This window comes from Bidens hawaiensis, unplaced genomic scaffold (genome assembly GCF_021521415.1).
Source record: "Bidens hawaiensis isolate Kalapana, Puna unplaced genomic scaffold, B.hawaiensis_p1.1 tig00023043_1, whole genome shotgun sequence".
Taxonomy (NCBI): Eukaryota; Viridiplantae; Streptophyta; class Magnoliopsida; order Asterales; family Asteraceae; genus Bidens; species Bidens hawaiensis.
The window spans coordinates 291,307-308,815 of NW_027493599.1; the positions used below are offsets into that span (position 1 = coordinate 291,307).

General features: G+C 40.3%; 1 pseudogene; it reads right to left on the reverse strand.

Annotated features, from left to right (window-relative positions):
* Nucleotides 1-14,596: 14,596 nt before the first annotated feature.
* Nucleotides 14,597-14,997, reverse strand: LOC143566746 (UDP-glycosyltransferase 71A15 pseudogene; annotated as a pseudogene).
* Between the last annotated feature and the right edge of the window lie 2,512 nt (nt 14,998-17,509).

Here is a 17,509-nt window from a genome sequence, read left to right on the forward strand (position 1 = left end):
ATAAAGTAGTTTTGAGGTTTCAATTCAAAAGGATAAGATAAAAAACATATAGTTTGGAGGCTGGAGTCAAAGAGAGAGTATACCTTAATCGACCTTGAAAGAGATTTAGGAGAAAATTTGATAATAGTGGTGATCCAGGATTTTTTTTCTTTATGAATTCACTCTTTTTAGTATTCAACTTTAGTTTCGTACAATCAAACATTAAATTTTTTGGGCCGGTCGGGTTGGGTCGGAGAATGTTATATAATACGACATCATAAAACAATATGTTAATTTAAAAAACACGTAATAAATTTACAATGTCATTAAAATGAAAAAGAATAAAAAAATTACAATCAATGGGTTTTATGTTGGGTTAATCGGGTTCGTTTACGGGTCACGGGTCGTCACGTATCGCGTCATGGGGCTTTCTCTACAATTTGAATAAATGGAGAATGGGTAAATGGTTTGACCGATTCATAAGGTGCACGTTGGTGAATGATAGGTGCATGTGGTGTAAACGGAATTAGTCTATTATTTTCCGATTCTTTAGGTTAATATAGTAGTTTATTGTTTTTAGTATGCCCACGTTTTGTATTATGTAGGCTATTTAAAGCCTCTTATGTTTATTGAATTATATACAACCTTTTCTCATTCAAAACAACTCTCGCAAACCTTTTGTCCATTTACATTACATACATAATTGTGAGTGCGTTGAGTGTGTATTGGGGCCTGGAACCAACATTTTAGAGGCGTTATGTGTGAAAAGGTCTAGAAGCAACCGGAAACAAAAATACTATTTTATTAGTTATTTAAAACCCCAACTAATAAAACAATGATGACTTACGGAAAAAAAAACACTTAACATAATCAACTTGAACTTGAGACCTTTCATTATTAAAAAGGTTTTAGAAGAAAGGAATTTACTACTACACCATCTTAAACGTTTTGTTATGGGTTCACATCTAAATGTTTTGTGGTTCATCACTAAAACTTTTTATATGTCGTTCTAACGTGAAATTTAAAAATCCATGGGTTCATGGAACCCATATTGAACCCGCCCGTTGGCCGGTACGTTATAGCCGATGATACAGTGACGGTAGATAAATCTTGGAGTTCTAAATCCATTTATGGTGCGATTAGAATCAGGATTGATTGGTAGATCCTGGAAACAGAGGAGTCAGCACGATGATATGCTAGCTAGGGTCTGAGAAAATGAATGATATCAACTGGGTTATTTGAGTAGTTATATGAAACCAATTTGAAACAAATCGGGTCGGGTTAACATCAACAATTGACGTCTACTTGGTGATTTTTATCAAGGTTTCAACTTTGGGGGATTTACACTCTTTGTAAGTGTTAGGACTGATATTTTCTCTGCTGAGGATATATTATCCCTGAAGATATGTCTGGATCAGTTATTCTCCTGAAGAGCTCTAGAATTATGTCGAAGATCAAGGATCCTAAGGGGTTAGTATTATTAACAATTGTTTCATATGTGTAGTTTATTATTCAACAGAAGTAGCGGCTTTGTGACTTGGTCTACCTTGAATTTCGCTACTGGAAGCTCCCAGCACGTGGTCAATGAACGTTGGAGGAGTTGTGGAATAGTGGCGGATAATTAGGACTTGTTGTTATTTGTATTTTCTTTATAAACATCGAGATATGATCGATTAGGAACTCACTTGTATTTTCACACACACATTAGAGCATAAACAATAACTCTCTCTACACTAGCTTACTTTGTAACATCGATCACAATCTCCAAACCATTGTAACACTTTTTTGTGATTAATAAATTGGTGATCGACGAGTTGTCATCACCCGGGTTTTTTTCTTTTGATCTGAACAAGATCAAAGGGTTTTTCCTCGTACCAAATCATGGTGTTCATTTCATTTTTTTTTCATACAATCGTTATTATTAGCATAGCACTATACCTCACTTTACGGATTTGGATACATTATCATTAGCATATTTTTATCCAAAACAATTTGGCGCCCACCGTGGGGCAATTGGTGCTATAATCCATATTATTCCTATCAAATTTCAATTTTTTCATACATATATCACTATCAATGGTCTCTCAACCAACCTCTGCTACATCAACCATGCCGTCATCAGTTCCTCTCTCATCAAGGACTTTGTCACCGATGCCTCCGCTAATCACGGGAGCACAACGGCCTGCTGCTGCTGGAAGCAAGACGCAACTACCAGTCTTCCAGAGCTCGAAAACCGCTGCTGCTGCGCCGGTGGTTAATACTAACAGTGATGTTTCATCTATGTTTTCGCAGGTTAAAGCATGCATGGAGCAGCAGAACAAGACCAATCAGAGGATCCTTCGTGAGATAGAAGATCTCAAGAAAACTAAGAGACCAGCGGAGGATCACACTCCCCTGATGCCCAGGATGCTGGATTTCACCAGTCCAGGATCCTTGGCTCAGTTCACACAAGGATCATCTATCCTTCAACAAGGATCCATGGGTCAACAAACTCAAGGATCCTCATTGTTTCAGCCAGGATCATCTATCCTTCAACAGGGGTCCATGGGTCCACAAACTCAAGGATTCTCGTTGTCTCATCCAGGATCATCTATCCTTCAACAGGGGTCCATGGGTCACCAAACTCAAGAATCCTCATACTTCCAACAAGGATCATCCATCCTTCCACCAGGATCCTTTGAGTTATATCACCAAGGATCCTATAATTTCCAACCTCAAGGATCCTTCTTTCCGAATCAAGGATCCTCACGAGTCCAACATCAACGATCCTCCGAAGTCCATGATGGAGATATAATCCCCATGCAGACCATAGCCTCTGGAGGACCAACTCCTATAGCAGACTCTCCTTATCTCAGCTACTCATCCGGGATGCTGACCTTCGCCCAGCAAAGAGGTAACTTGTATGATCCTATATCCTTAGATGCTAACCTCGGTTCCATGTAGGATGCAGGTATCAACCAAGCTATGGCAAAGGAACTACAAAAGCTTAGGGATATGATATCCAGTGTTCCAGGGGTGATATGTCCAATCCCCGAGATACCTGAGGGAAGCCACAAGTTATCTAGATTTGCTCCACCTATCTGTGATGCTGAAATCCCGAAGCGATTCCAGACCCCCAATATGAAGACTTATGATGGGACCACTGATCCTGAGGAACATGTGGATCAGTACAGAGAAATGATGGAGATCAATCCTAATCCTGAGAGACTCAAGGAAGCATGCCTATGCAAGGGCTTCGGATCCACACTGACAGGATCAGCATTAAAATGGCTGCTAAGTCTTCCTCCCTTTTCAGTTACTTCTTTTTCACACTTAGTTAACTTGTTCAACAGTCAATTTTCCCGTAGTAGGAAATTTGAAAAGTTAACTAGTGATTTATACCGAGTTATCCAACCTAGTGATGAATCCCTTAGTGATTTTGTTACAAGGTTCGGAAGGGAAGCTCTAGAAATCCCTAATCTTGACATGGCTACTGTTGTTGAAGCATTCAAGATGAGACTTCAGAGGGGCTCCCCCTTTTATGATGATCTTGTGATGACTCCTTGTAGGTCTCTAGATGAGGTAAGGAACATAGCGCTAAGGTTTATACGACTGGAAGACGACAAAAGGATCCAAGAACGATTGGAGGCTCAGACAAAACAAAAATCCCCTGACAAGAATAAAGGATCCTCATACATGAACAACAACTCGAAGCCGTACACTAAGTTCAACAATCAAAACGTACGAGCAGTCGAAGAAGGAGATGATGATGAAGACTATCCCTGCATCTATGAGTATTGTTTCTCCGTAGATTCCCATGGTTTGATTTGTGCCATGAAGGATCTAGGGGAGAAAGCAAGGTGGCCCCGAAAGAACGAGAAGACTGCCTTCAGAGACAAGTCTAAGTGGTGTGCCTTCCATGAAGATTTTGGCCATATGATGGGCGATTGCATTGGCTTAAGGAGGAAAATTGGATACCTCCTGAGCAAGGGTCACTTTAAAGAGCTATTGGGAAGGAAAAAAATCCAAGATCCAGGATCCTGAAGATCTTCCACAAAAAGCAACACTACCACCACCAGATGCGCACGTGATCAACTTCTTCTCAAGAGACTACGTCATATTTCAAACTTCCTGTCCCACAACAAGGAAGCTCACCGAAGAGGCCGACTTGGATGATGAAAGAAGGCCGCTTATCCCCACTACCTCAATAACTGACAACAGAATCTTCTTTGAACAAGAGGGTAGTACAAAGATCCATGATCCTCATCGAGACGCGTGCATGGTCAATTTCATCTCCGGGGGTCAGACATATGCGGCACTTCCTTCTCTACAGCTAAGAGGCTCGCCAAGGAAATCAAATTAGATGGCGGGGACCGACCGGTTATATCCACCACTCTGACCACTGACAAAAGAATCTTTTTTGATGAAGAAGATAAATCAAGCATTCAGGATCCTCATCATGATAGTTTGATTGTTACTTTATTTATTGCTAACCATTATATACGCAGGAGCCTGGTCGACGGTGGTAGCTTGGTCAATATCATCCAACATGATGTTCTTGAGAAGATGAACATACCAGACTCAGAAATCATCCCAAGAACATCGGTGCTAGTTGGTTCAGTGGAGAAACCAAGAAGACATTGAGGGACAACAACCTCCCGATATACATAGAAGGGTAAAATTCTTATCAAATATTTTGTGTTATTGATAACCTTTCTTGTTGCAACGTTATTTTGGGCAGGCCTTGGTTACATGGGATGAAGGCAGTGGCTTCTACTTATCATCAATGCATTAAACTCCCTACCCCTGGGAAGTAGTAAGGATAGACGGTGATTAGGTAAAAGCAAAGAACTACTATTCTTCATCATAGAAGCCAACAGCCAAGCAAACTGTAGCATAGCTGTCACACCCCAACCTACGGCGGAATGCCGGGGCGCGAACTGATTGTCACAGCTCTCAAGGTTACTATCATACAACATTAAAAGTTTTAATATCTATTTAATAATTTCAAACAAATATTCATGTACATCAAATTTATAAATAAACAATTACATTAAACATCCAAAATTAATTTCTTGTATCTTTTCTCTAACATGCATCCTAAGTTGCTTCAAACAATCTTGAATATCACATCACACGATAACCTGCATATGCGTTGAAAATAATATAGTTTGTCAACACAAGGTTGAGTGAGCAACACACCAGTTTAAATGTACATATAGTATATAACAAAAATACGTAGATGCAACAAGTCATATGAGAATAACAAAATAACCAAATGAGCAAGTATAACTGAGATGCCGAGAAGCACAAAGGCTATAACGACTGGCGTATGATCATACTAGACTGAGATTATGTTGGACCTCTCCGAATGCGGAAGCATACAAAGCAAATAAGCACATAAACAAGTAAGGTATAAGTTGTTAACACATAAGACAAAGTTGCAGTTTTGAGTATAAGTATATATGAAAAGTATATTTACGCATATGCCCCCAAAACGTGGAAAACAAGTAAAATAGGGGAATGTGAAACTCACCTCGATAGACAAACAAAATAAGTAGATAACAATGAGAATGACGATTCGCGGAAATCACGCGTTGACGATAAGGCCTAATGAGGAAAATAGAATATGGATACACTAAGTTAATGAGCTAGATCGATTAAGAAAGCTCGATAATTACAATATTTATTAAGTTACATATACTATTGAAACTTACTTAGTTTATAAATCTATTTAACCTTAATCATGTTTTACGACGCAGTAATGTTTGTATAAATAAAATACCTCCTTCGAAATTAATTAATTCGTGAACTATATAAGTATATTAAAATATTTTATTATGTAAACATATTATACTAGTGAAATACATCTTTTATAACTAATTAATTTGCCAAAAAGTATAGATAAAACACATCTTAACTATATTATTATTAGTTTTATAAATATATTAATAGTTTACTTGATATATATTTATATCAAAATATTATTGTTCATGTTAGCATATATATATACACACACGAACGAGAATGTGAGAAATAAGTATTATAAAGTCGGTTTTTATTAAAATGGTTTTAATTAATTAATTAATTATTATTATTAATATGTTTATTAAATGTTTTAAAAGAAAAAGTAACAATAATAACCAAAAATTACAAGTCTGGGTTTGGGTATTAGGATACGGGTCTAGGTTAGGAAATGGGTTATAATATATTAACAGATTGGACCTTCAAGTTTGAAGATGGGTACAAAAGGATTTAAAATCTATACTTTGGGTTACAAGTGTAAGAACAATAAAGATTAATTATAAATAATTAAATATTAACGAAAATATTTAAAAAAAAAATAACCCGAACATTGAATCGAGTCGGGTATTTAATAAAAATATAAAGTCCGGAAAAACCCGAGTTGTTACAATAGCAACCACAATAATATCCTAGGGACGTTCTGGAAGCTCGGAAGAAAGACATTAAAGAAGTATCCTTGGACCCCGAGGATCCAGATGTAAAGGTGTTCCTAGGATCCAGTATCCCCAGCAAGATTGAGGAGGATTTGGTATCCTTCTTAGGGCGAAGAAAATCTACCTTTGCCTTTAAACATTCAGACATGACAGATATTTCAAAGGAGGTAATCACTCATAAATTAGGCCTTGATTTATCTGTTAAACCCGTCCATCAGAAGCGAAGAAAATTCGCTCCTGAGAGGAACAAGATCATACATGAAGAAGTTGAAAACTTCTTAAGGCCGGTATGATGAGAGAGGTTAAATATCCTCGATGGTTGGCTAATGTGGTTGTTGTTTTAAAAAAGAATGAAAAGTGGAGGGTGTGTGTCGATTTTACATATCTAAACAAGGCATGTCCCAAGGATCCTTTCCCGTTACCACATATAGACTCCATGGTGGATGCAACGACAGGGCATGAGATGCTTACATTTATGGATGCTTCCTCTGGATTTCAACAAATTTATATGGAGCCATCTGATCAAGAGGATATGGCATTCATGACTCATACCGGCATATACTGTAATATCGCTATGCCATTTGGACTAAGAAATGCAGGGGCAACATATCAAAGACTGATCAACATGATGTTCAAGGATCAGTTAGGCAAAACCATGGAAGTCTATATAGACGACATGGTGGTGAAGTCAAAGAAGGCTGAGGATCACCTCAGGGATCTTGAAGAAGCATTCAATATCATTGACCAGTATAACATGAAACTGAATCCGTCAAAATGCCACTTTGGCGTTAAGGCTGGAAAGTTTCTGGGATACATGGTGACTAAAATAGAAATTGAAGCAAGCCCAGAGCAGATTGAAGCCATCATCAACCTAAAGTCGCATGCAAATGCCAAGGATGTCCAAAGGCTCACGGGAAGAATAGCCGCTCTCAATAGGTTCATCTCAGGATTTTCCGAGAAGTGCAAAGATTTCTACGACATTCTTAGAAAGAATAAGAAGTTTGAGTGGACGGAAAATCATGAGGCTGCGCTCAAAGCCTTGAAGGATTACTTATCCTCAGCTCCAGCTCTGATGAAACCCGTGGATGGAGAATCCTTATATCTATACTTAGCCGTGTCAGGTATTGCTGTAAGTGGTGTCCTTGTGAAGGATCATGAAGGTGAACAACACCCCGTCTATTATGTAAGTAAGAGTCTTTTAGATGCAGAAGCCATGTATTCTCATTTAGAGAAATTAATTCTTGCACTTATTATGGCTTCTACTAAATTGAGACCTTATTTTGAGACTCATACTATTATATTGAGAACTAATTATCATGTTAAGAATGTCCTTAGAAAACCAGAATTGTAAGGAAGGATGGGCAAATGGGCTGTAAAGCTGAGCGCGTACGATATTCAGTATGAACCAAGAACAACCCTCAAGTCACAAGCACTCGCAGACTTTGTGGCTGATTTCAGTAGTGATATGCAGAAAGAAGCTGATTTGGAAGTTAAACAACTTGAGGAAAACAAGGATCCTTGGATCCTCTTCTCGGATGGAGCCTCCAACATAAGAGGAACAGGATTAGGTATCCTACTGAAATCGCCACAGGGGGACATATTACCCCAGTCTATAGCCTGTGAGTTCCAAGCAACGAACAATGAAGCAGAGTATGAAGCTCTGATTGTAGGTTTGCAATTAGCCAAAAGCATGAGGATCAGGTATCTTCAAGTATATATAGATTCATTATTGATTGCTAACCACTTTAATGGCTTATATGCTGTTAAAGGTGAGAAACTAATCAAATATCTAGATATTGTGAAGGAATTAGCAAAGTCCTTCGAATTGTTTAGTATTATACAGGTACCAAGGGAAGAAAATGTTGGGGCAGATGCCTTGGCAAATTTAGCCTCATCCTTGAAGATTTCATAAGACATGAGGACCCCAATCATTCATATTCTCTCGCCAGCAATAGGAGAACAAGACGTTGGGGAGATAATGAATGAAAAGGAGATTGTACTTTGGGATCCATTATCCTTGAATAATCGAGAATCATGGATCCACCCAATAAAGAAATACATTCAAATTGGAGAGATTCCAACCACTGAGAATCCCAAATCCTTCAAACTCATGGTATCACAATATATTTTATTAGATGATATGCTATACAGGAAATCTCTTGCAGGTCCATACTTGAGGTGCAACGAGGATCCTGAAATCCAAGAGGTGCTCAAAGACTTTCACGAAGGTGATTGTGGTAATCACACCGGAGAAAGAGCCCTGTTTTCTAGGATTCAAAGAACATGATACTTCTGGCCAACAATGAAGAGAGATGCCATGGAATACTCAAAGAAATGTGATGCTTGTCAAAGACATGCAAACATCCTTCATCAGCCAGCAGAACCTATGTATCCTATATCCTCTTCATGGCCTTTCATGAAATGGGGGATGGATATTGTGGGTAAACTACCTAAGGCACCAGGAGGAAAAGTATTCATGCTTGCAATGACTGATTACTTTTCAAAGTGGATAGAAGCAGAAGCTTTTGTTCAAGTATGCGAAAAAGAGGTGATATCTTTCATTATAAGAAATATTATTACTAGATTTGGTATTTCTTCAGAAATTATTTGTGACAATGGTTCCCAGTTTATCGGGAAAAGAACCACTAACTTTTGTGACAGCTGGGGCATCAAGATGATTACCTCAACTCCAGTGCATCCTCAAGCTAATGGCCAGGCAGAGTCAAGTAATAAAATCATCATCAACAATCTGAAGAAGAAGTTAGGAGTCAAGAAGGGTAAATGGGCTGAAGAACTACCATATGTCATTTAGGCTGACAGGACAACACCTAAGAATGCAACGGGCCAAACACCGTTTTCATTGGTGTTTGGATCAGAAGCAGTAATCCCTACAGAGATAGTGGTTCCTACAGCAAGAACAAGCATCCGTGATCCTGAGGCTAATGAAGAAATTCTTTTTGAAGACTTGGATACTATTGAAGAACTCAGAGACCTGGCCAAAATCAGGATGGCAGCTTATTAGTAAAGGGTAGCTGGGGCATACAACAAGAATATTAGGATCAGAAGATTTCAAGAAGGAGATTTAGTTTTGAGGAAAGCCTTCCAAAACACGACTAATCCGGCTGATGGAAAGTTAGCACCCAAATAGGAAGGTTCTTACCTAATTGAGTCGGAGGCAGGAAAGGGGGCATATCATTTGCTCACTATGGAAGGCAACAGATTACCAAGAGCATGGAATGCTATCCACCTCAAGAAGTACTTTTTCTGATCAGGATCTAGTATCCTGTGAGGATCTATTATCTTTATAGGATCAGGGATCCCCAAAATTGGTAAAATTTATCCTATTATTTATCCTTTTCAATTTCCTATTTTTTTTTATTTAAGGATAATATATTCTTAACGATTTGTTTCTTCCAAGTTTTAAGTAACAATGCAGGATATTAATAAGATATGTAATGATCTAGAGGTTGGCCACCTCTCCTTTACATTCAAGGTACTTTACTATTTCCCTTGGCGTAGCCCACGATTGGATATGACCCCTGATGGTCATATCCCCTAAGGTTTAAAGGTTTTCACCTTTATTATGAATTAGAGTTTCTACACTCTCGCCTGTAGCGCATGATATCCAGCGTATAGTCCGGGGCAGCGGGACTAGTACACGCTTAGTGGCTGACAATTTCGTTGTCTTCGGCTATATGGAGGATCCTATGATTTATGGTAGACATACCATACCACTGGTTTATAACGTTTTCACATTATCTCACGTTTGGGCTAAATCCCGTTTTGGGTGAGTCCCCAGTTAACATCCGTATTTGGGCGTGTCCCCAGTTTCACGGGCTTGTCCCCAGCTGCACGGGCTTGTCCCCAGTTTATTATTTGGGCTTGCCCCAAGCTTAATGGCTTTGATCCCAGTTAACATTATAACTTGTTTACGACAGATTTTCTAAGTTCATCACGAAGACAAAGTCCTATGGACTCAACATCCTTAGATTACTTTTTCAAGGATCATCGAAGGTTCTATACTTATGGCAACTTAGGTCTACCTAGACCTTATGGTATGGTTTCTATTAATGAATTCACATTGTTTTAGTTGGAATAATTTTAAACGTTTTAGTTTAAAGGGTTATCCCTTTAAGGATATTCTATTACAAAAATTTTTATCGATTTTTAAGGATACTCTATCCTATAGTTTGTTCTTTAAGAATATTCTATCATAAATATTTTTGTCAGGATATCTTATCCTAGAACTTTTTACTCGAAATTATTTCTCAAAACTTTTAATAAGGCTAAAGCTATATCTAACAAACTTTCAAAATTACAAGTAACAAACAGATAGTTAAAAGTTTTATATTATTAAGCATAAGTCACCTGGACTTACCAAAATCTTTAACCCGGATTTCACCATACAAAAGATGGATCATCCACACAGGTTAAACATGTGTTACTAACTGTTCTTAAGTGCAGGAAAATAAAAGTCAGAGGCACCAAAGGCTTCATCCCCACAAACAGAGGATCTATCCACCTTCGGTACCCCTGAAAATTGTCTTGAGGATCAGTGATCCTTAAACCCTACTTACTATTGTTTATTACAAACCAGATTATCCTTAAAACATCAACATAAAAAAAGTGGGCTCGGGCCTTGTCTTTGATATCCTTCATCGCCCACTTAAGCTGCGTCTTCACCCTCTGCAGCACCTGCTCCTTCACCACCTTCAATCACATTCTTGACTCCGCTCGTCCCAGCCTCGTTCCCCTCAGCCATCTCCACGTCCTCATCACCACCAAGTGCAGCCAGAGCAGTCTTCCACTTTTGCACATTCCAGGTCGCCTTGTCAAAAGAAGGATCACCGGCCTCCATCGCCATCTTGATCCTTGCTTGCAGTACCGACCTGGTAGCCCACATCTTGGCATCTTCTGTTGCCTGCTTGAATTCCTCTTGGCGCTGGGCTTCTACTGTGGATATCTGATCCTCGAGCTGAGCCAAAGCTTTGTCCTTGTTGACCACCGCGTTTCCTAACCCAGACGACTTTTCACTCATCTGACCCACAATATTTTCATAATGCTCCTTGAAAGTATTCATAGTCTGTAATCAACCATTCAGTGAGGATTAGAAGGATATTGGATCCTTAAATTCATAGCATGATACAAGAAATTTTTACAGTGAGAACCGTGTCATAATGGGTCTCGGGATCAGAGGACCTCTTTTTCTTAGAAGAAGCTGACTTGGCTCTAGTCGTCGCAGTCTTGGGCTCGGAACTGGTGGCTGTCTTTAGAGTTTCTTTCTTGATGTCTTGAGGAGTGAGCATACTGTCTATGTCTTCTAGGGAGAATTTGCTGGCGGACTTCTGAGACTTCTTAGCACCTACAAAAATTCAGTAGACAGATAAGTATTCTATCTAATCTTATTTACTTTGAAATTATTATAAACTTACTTGACATGTTTGAACTTGAGGAAATCTCACAAAAAGCTTCGATGAAACGGGCTTGAAAAGTTCTGATCTCGGTATTCAGTGCAAGAAACCGTTTTGTTTTCTCTTCTATGCCAGGTAATTTAGCCAAAGAAGCAAAGTTCTCAACTGCAAACAAAAAGAAGATTCAAAGTTAAATTAATCATCAAGGATCCTGTCATTTTTTAAAGGATCCAGGATCCTACCCTTTCTAACCCATTTTGAAGGAAGGTCATCCCCTCCGGGTATGGAGTCACGTTTTACGAAGAAAAACTTATTCCTCCAGAAGGAATCGTTTAATGTGACTTTCAAAATCGGATGGGGTTGTCGAGGATTAGATTTCAAAATGAATCGGGCAGGACCGTGGGTAGTAAGGGTGTAAAGATGGGACAGCTCTTGAAGGCCAAAGTCGATTTTCTCCTCTTCAATAATTCTTTCAATGGTGCTGAGGACCCTCCAAACCGTGGACATAGCTTGTATGTAGGATATGCTGGTGGAGTCGAAGAAGCTTTGAGTGAAAGGGGGAAACCGATAACTGTAGCCGATAAGGAAAGGGCAAGCCGGAAAACACACCCATGCCTTTGAGTATACATCGCAACGGATACTGGATTCGTACGGTCGGAATAGGGTTTTTGGTGGAAACAAAGCACGAAACTCATCGATTTCTGGATTCGTGAGTTTGCAGATTTCAATAGAAGGGTTGGCTATGAGGATTTGTGGCTCCATCTCCGACAACTCAGAGTCATCGGAAGATTGCTCGGAAGGTTTAGAAGGAGGTAAAGAAGATGAAGTGATAGACATTATTATCAAAGAAAATAAGAGAAGAAAGAAAGGATACATGCCGTGTCGCTTGGATATGTGATTATAAAAGGGATATAGCGCGGCATATATAGGCGGTTATGATTATATCGAGGGCTAAATGGTAAATATTTCTGACGAACCGTCCCATCATCCAGTTTTCGCAGAAAATTCAAATTTCAAAATGCCACCTGTAAAGCATAAACACCCGCCATTTTGGAGGCAATTGTTAGGACTGATATTTTCTCTGCTGAGGATATATTCTCCTTGAAGATATGTCTGGATCAGTTATTCTCCTGAAGAGCTCCAGAATTATGTCGAAGATCAAGGATCCTCAGGGGTTAGTATTATTAACAATTGTTTCACGTGTGTAGGTTATTATTCAACAGAAGTAACGGCTTTATGACTTGGTCTACCTTGAATTTCGCTACTGGAAGCTCCTAGCACGTGGTCAATGAACGTTGAAGGAGTTGTGGAATAGTGGCGGATAATTAGGACTTGTTATTTGTATTTTCTTTATAAATATCGAGATATGATCGATTAGGAACTCACTTGTATTTTCACACACACATTAGAGCATAAACAATAACTCTCTCTACACTAGCTTACTTTGTAACATCGATCACAATCTCCAAACCATTGTAACCCTTTTTTGGGATTAATAAATTGGTGATCGACGAGTTGTCATCACCCGGGATTTTTTTCTTTTGATCTGAACAAGATCAAAGGGTTTTTCCTCGTACCAAATCACGGTGTTCATTTCATTTTTGTTCATACAATCGTTATTATTAGCATAGCACTATAGCTCACTTTACGGATTTGGATACATTATCCTTAACAGATTTTTATCCAAAACAGTAAGATTTCTTCTCTGTGTTTTTCGGCTGAACTGAATGAAATTTGATCTTGTTGCATTGGATATGTGCATACCACCTGTATGTGTGAGTATTTGAGGATGATTTTGGTACCTGTGATCTACTGATCTATGTTAATCTACATGTTGATATATAGTTGACACAGCATAGTTTTGAAATGAGCTTGATAATGTGACCATCTAAAATTCTCTTGATAATTGTCCACGAAAAACCTGAACATGGACACATCAAAAATGATCGGGCCGGTTTTTGGAAACGTAAGTGTTGTAATTGTATTGCTCACAATATTATTCACTTTTTAAACGGCCGTTTCAACCCGTTTTTATTTTTGTCAAACCTCATCTTGACCCAAACAAGTGACCATTACTAAAACAACCCATCTGGCTGGGTATAAGTAATCCTTATCTCATATATTAATTTTATGGTGTGATCTACCTACTCCTTTTTATTACTCATCTTGCCTTTGCTTCTATTGTTGGTTCACGCCCAGGTTTTACACACAACATAAAATTATGAACACAAGGATTGCTTGCAAACTTTCTTGATGAATATTGAGAGTACAAAGAAGGGAATACAAAGCTACTGCTACTACATGCTATTTATTATAGTAAAAAGAAAACTAATGTCCTACTATCATGCTAAACTCCACGTTCACATGACAACTAATAACCCACATTATTTTACCAATAAACTCGGTCAATGGCTGACCAACTCTTCATCACATGCCCCTCCACGTTCCTTTATGCTCAGTTAATATTTAGACTAGCTCTTTCTTTATTAGATGACTTAAGAAACCAAACCAAACCACAATCCATCGACCCGTACTCGACCCGAACCGACCCGAAACATCAAGATTATACCCAACATCTATTTCTAGAACTGCAGGGAAACTTTATTCTATGCTCGTTAGGCTATGGATGATAAGAAAACCACACATTGCTATCCTTATAATATTTTCATTAAGAAGATCCTTGCTATAGGGATACATGGACAAGACTGAAAATGAGACTTCAAATTTAACCGGAAAAAATCAACTAAAAGAAGTCCAGATCAAGAGTTGTCACCTAAAAAATCCTGAATAAGACGACCTATATGACGAACCACCTTCCACCACTACGGATCTGCTCCTTTCACTCATCTCTTTCACTTTTGCTCTAACCTCGTTATTCTCCATCACTCGTTTTATCCCACTTTCTATCTCCTCACCTGCCACAATGATTGTATTAGCTTTAGGATTAGAAAAATCTATCATATAATCCAACTTTATCTCCACCGCTAATCCCAACTCCACCACCATTTTAAACGCATTCATCTGTTGCTTGGCATACAACGGCCATGTTGCTGATGGTACGCCGAACCATAAACTCTCCAACAATGAGTTCCACCCACAGTGTGACACAAACCCTCCCACTGCACCATGACCCAACACTGCCGTTTGTGGGGCCCACCCAATCACTTTCCCTATTCCACGTGTTCGCTCAATAAACCCTTCCGGTAGTACCTCACTCGGATCCTCGTAATCGCTCGTAACCCTTGATGTTTGATCTAATGGAGGTCGGTGAAGAAACGTGGATCTACTCACTGGTAGCAGATCTACTTTCCTCGGGTGTGATTATACTATTTCACCGATGGTTCTTCTGGGTCTGTGTTCTTCCACCTACAAAATGAACAGCGCCGTTACTTACCCCTCAGAAAGGGACAGAGGGGTCCTCTTTGGGGTAACCCTCCGGCGTGAGAATCAGTATATTTGTGGAGAAGATAATAATGTGTGTAAGAGAATCTCAAGAGTATTGCTGAATAGCTTAATACCCTCTGATTGTGAGACTGTCTGTTTGTATGTAACTGATTGTGAGTGAAAGTAATTCAATATGATTGAATGTGTTATCACTGCTTGTAACTGTCAATGATTGAGTATGAATGTCATCAAAGTGGAGTTGATGCTGTATTTATAGTGCTAAGGTTACCACCGGTTGGGCTCAACCTCGTTGGCTTCCTCCAATCGCACTGCGCCACGTGTTCTCTGGGACACCTGGCGCTTTCTCGTTGGTTGTAATCACGTGATAACACATGTGTCATGCTGAGTTGTCGACCTTCCATTTGGCAGCTGTCAACATCAGCATATTCTTACTCCTTAAAAAGATGCCTTCTGGAAGGTTATCTGACGTGCACAATCAAGGTTGCCCTAATCCTGATTTGGATAAGGACGAGGTTGATTATGCGCACGTGTGATATGCGCCCATCCTGAGGATGCGCGAGGTCTTCTCTTTATTCTCACGCGCAGATATTTCATGCGCAGATGTGATATGCACGAGCATGTGATATGCGCCGCGCGCTGATGCGCTGCGCGCATATGTGATGCGCGAGCATGTGTGTCTGGGCAGATGTGATATGCACGAGCATGTGATATGCGCCGCGCGCTGATGCGCCGCGCGCGTATGTGATGCGCGAGCATATGTGTGCCTGGGCATATGATGCCTGAGCATGTTTTGTATGCGCCATGCGCATAGGTTTTGGCTTTGTGCCTTCATAATGTCTTTATCTTGTGGGTTGACCCCGCCTTGCTCGGTGTTGAGGCGGGGTACATACCTCTTCAAGCCCCCCCAGTCTAATGTGTGTCTTATTTCGCGCGAGCGCGGTAAGATGGATATTAGACTTACTGATTTGGTCTTTAAAGGGGTTTTGTCGTTTTATTGGTTGTTTCCATCGTTGCGCGAAGTTCTATCCATTTGGTTGAAAACGAAGGGTTGAAAACGAAGGGTCGAACACGTGGTTAGTTGGTGGTGACGTGCGCCGTAAACATGTCAGACGTTTCGTGTGCTCGAGGTGCTACAGTTGCCTTTCACGTCCCCTCACACAGCTGTCTTGAACACGTGTCGCGCTCGCATTGGTTAGCACCTGCTAGTGGGGGCGCGTCTCTGCTCCGTGGCAGGTCCGTTACGTTTTTATGTCCCCTCAACAGTGTTAGGGACACGTGTCGCGCCCTCGTTGGCTTGCACCCGCGAGTGGGGGCGCGTGAAATCCGATCAGCTGCCACATTTCTCTCTCCTGGGCCTATAAAAGGAGGCCCTTAGGAAATTTTTTATCTTCATCTTCATTGTTGATAATTTTCGAGTTTCTGCCTTTCATATTCTGAATTGAGTGTTTTCATCTTTTCGATTTCTCGATTATCTGCTGGTGCAGTTGTATGTCTGATAGTTCAGACTCGTCTAGCCCCTCAATCACCTCTGTTGCCTCTCGAAGACGCCGTGTGAAGTCTGTGGTGATGTCGACATTGAGCAAAAGGGGAAAGGGAAGAGGGTTGTTGAGACCACATCGGAGAAGTAGGGAGGACCAAGGCCACCAAAAGGTGGAATGAAATCCTCTGCAAATTGAAGCAGGCCGATCTCGACAACCTCATCGCCTCTCAGGGCTTTCCCACCCTGTTTGGCTGCATGTTGCCTAGGTCCGGGCAAACGGCGGCGGACCCGCCTGCCGGCTATATATCCCTATATAGCCACTTTTTCACCCACTGCAACCTCGTCTCCCGATGACAAGGTTTGTGGGTGCACTGCTGAAGTTCTATGGGATTCATATATCCAAGTCCATCCGTTTGGACTCGTGCGCGTGACTCACTTTGAGTTCATGTGCAAATCCCAGCGCGAGGACCCACTCCTCGGCGCTTTCAATATTTTTACAAGCCCAAGATCCAGGACAATTGGATTCTCTTTCATTCCTCGCAGTCAGAAGGTGAAGTGCTCCACTGTTTCATTCAAGAGCCTTCATGACTGGTCTGAGAGGTTCTTTTACATAAGGGCTGGTGTGATCCCCATCCGTATGACCATGCGCTCTATCTCTTCTGCGCCTGCGGATGAGGGTGTCCTCAAGAACCCAACTGGCGCCTGGGTTAAGAAACTGACCGCCGAACCATCCCCCGCGAAGAAAATTTGCGAGGAGGCGCTGGTGGGGGTCGGCATGAGTAAGCTATGGCCGACAG